Raw genomic sequence first — 2885 nt, forward strand, 5'->3', positions numbered from 1 at the left:
TCTGCATCATCCAAAAGCTTGACATAACGAAGCTATGTTTAACAAGTGATCATCAAACGATCCTCCATGAATCCATCTATAGCAAGACGTAACTCACTTCATAACAAGCTCAAAAAGAATCATTAATGATCGCTATATTCCAACTCAAATCCAGCAAGGACTCAACATTCTAATATCGATCACTAACTCTTCTTCCTCTTGTAGAGTTAGCATAATCCACGACTAAATCACTTTTCAAGGAAAAGCTAAAGCTCAATCCTCTACTAAATAATCTCGTCTAGAACACAACTAACTCAACTTGCCACTCAGTTCATTTGAACGTCAATATAGTTGTTAACTAGCAAATGCATGAATGCTAACAACACAAAGCTAAAGCCAAATCATCAACACTATTATCATCAGGACTAATGAAACTCAATATCAATCCTTGGAAGGATATCTCATTTCACTCGAATCTCAATGTCAACAACATCAATGACAAGGCATCACTTTAATGCCATCAACATCAGGACAAAGCTAGAAGAAAGCTAGAGTGAATCACCACTCAAAACTTTCTAGCAACCAAGCTAACCACAGTCGAAGATACCTTAGTGTGTATCCAAGACCAATCCTTCAGCAATACTCAGTTTCAGATACATATCATCAAGGAGTGATTCACCACGTCCAAGACTCAATGAAATCCAACACTACGGACTAGACGTAACCAAATGATATCGACAGAGGTAGAGTCGACAAGCCAACATGAAAACTCATGTAAGTCTAACGACATGATCCTCCGCAACACCACCTGGTAAAGCAAGCCCATCACTGCTAAATCATCATCGAGCAAAGCAAGTGTCAACAGTCCTTGATGAAGTCTAGAAGTAATCACTAGTCGCAAAGCAACTAACAATCACCCCTCAACTTGCCTTCACAAGACCCAAACACTAACTCATGTCATCGAGTTACATACTTGTCCAACATGAACATAATACCCCAGGTACGAGATAAAAGTTCATAAACAAGCACAAATCAAATGACCACTCGAATCCAATTCAACCGCCATAAGCTCACTAATGCATTTAGTCAATAGCTCTGAGCATGCCTTGAAGAGGCTAGCTATGTGATCAACACTCAGTCGAAACTAAAGTGAAGACCATGAGATGGACTCATATCGGTACACAACCTCCTCATAGACAAAGCTATAGTACGGGTACCAACATCTCAACCTCAAACAACTAAGTTGGACATCACCATCTTCAGCCAAGGTGCAGGGCTACCAAGACTAAGTCAAGATCAGTGAGAGCTCACTACTCTCATAGAGTCTTAGCGAAATGCAAGGTGCAACCTGCCACCGAGCATAATGCTACAAAAGAAAGGCACAAGAGTCACCTTTCTTAGAAAAGCGCAACGGCCACTTTTCTACATCAACTCCAGACTCTATCCAACTCAATTGCTTTAGCCCCAAAAGTTAGCATCCCTTTCGGGTCGCATCATACAAACTACCTACTAAGATCTAAGCCAACCGAAGTCAACTCCAACCCCTTCACTAGTTTGTACTGGCTTTCGAAAATGGAATGGTTTTCGAGCAAAGTGACCAACAGATTAGCCATTGGAAAAATCTAAGAAAATTTGTGGAAAATTTCCCATCCTAGAGAAAGAATGACTCTCAGTCCAGGAATGCAAACTTTCAAGACTCAACCAACTTCCTCCTACTAACAACTTCACATAGGTTCACCTCAACACAAGTTCTCATGACCAACAATATGCTTAAGCATCGAACATCTTTGCCCATTTAACCGATATCCAACACCGACATCCGCAAAGTGCAAAATGAGCATCCAAGGCTTGATCACAAAGACCACATCATCGGATATCCACATTGCACTACCACTCTTCTTCAACCACCTTCAAGATCCAATGTGAAGCCAAAACACTAACAAGAAAAATGACATGGAAAATCAAGCTCTAAGGAAAATTCCTCATCACTCGAATCAACAATGCCACTTCCACTAACACAAGTGCTAGCGATATCAATGCATCAACCTCACACCTTCTCCATCCAATAATCTACTCCAAGTGCTAACGGATCAACAGATGAGCTATAGCAAATGAATGCTACAACCCATTCCCAACACCTTATGGGCAAACCCTCAAGGAAACAAGGTACCAACATAAGCTTAGCATAATGGACCACAATTGAGAATCCAGTCAAAGCTACTACAATGCTACTTCGTGCAAGTAGACTAGCTTCTCCACCAACCACTTTGGGGTTGATCATCATTTATCCAAGCAACTTCGTAAACACATTGCTCATTATCACATGGATATGATATATAATCACAATGACTTGATCATCAATTGAGTAACACAATGAGCAATGCCTATGTCATTACTTCAAACGTTTATGTGAGTATCAAATGCCAACTCGATTCGACAAAATGCAACATAAATGCCACACTCCACCAATAGAGGTTTACGACACCCAACACCACTAACTTTTGTTCACAACACGAACAAGCTCATGCCACTCTCTTTCCGACCAAACTCAACACTAATCCAACACCAAGCTACTCAAGGAGCAATAGCAAGGTTCCCCAGAAAAGAATTGAGCATTGCAACCCAAGTCTTCCAATAGCGAGCCTAGACAAAATGGTTTAGTGTTACACCACTATCCATCCCATAACTCACCATTTGTAAGACCATCATTTCCAACATGCATCAAGGTAGGGACTCTTGATTGCATTATGTGAACACAAGCAATGAGTTACACCTCGTTGCAAATCATCTCTCCAAGAAGAGAAAATGATTTACGTATTTGAGAGACATAGAGTGATTCTAAGCAGTCCGCCTCGCTGCCTGCCGTCTGGGGGGCCCTGTCAACCCTTTTTTTTTTTTTTCTTTTT

The sequence above is a fragment of the Selaginella moellendorffii genome, unplaced genomic scaffold, assembly GCF_000143415.4.
Source record: "Selaginella moellendorffii unplaced genomic scaffold, v1.0 SELMOscaffold_196, whole genome shotgun sequence".
NCBI classification, from domain to species: domain Eukaryota; kingdom Viridiplantae; phylum Streptophyta; class Lycopodiopsida; order Selaginellales; family Selaginellaceae; genus Selaginella; species Selaginella moellendorffii.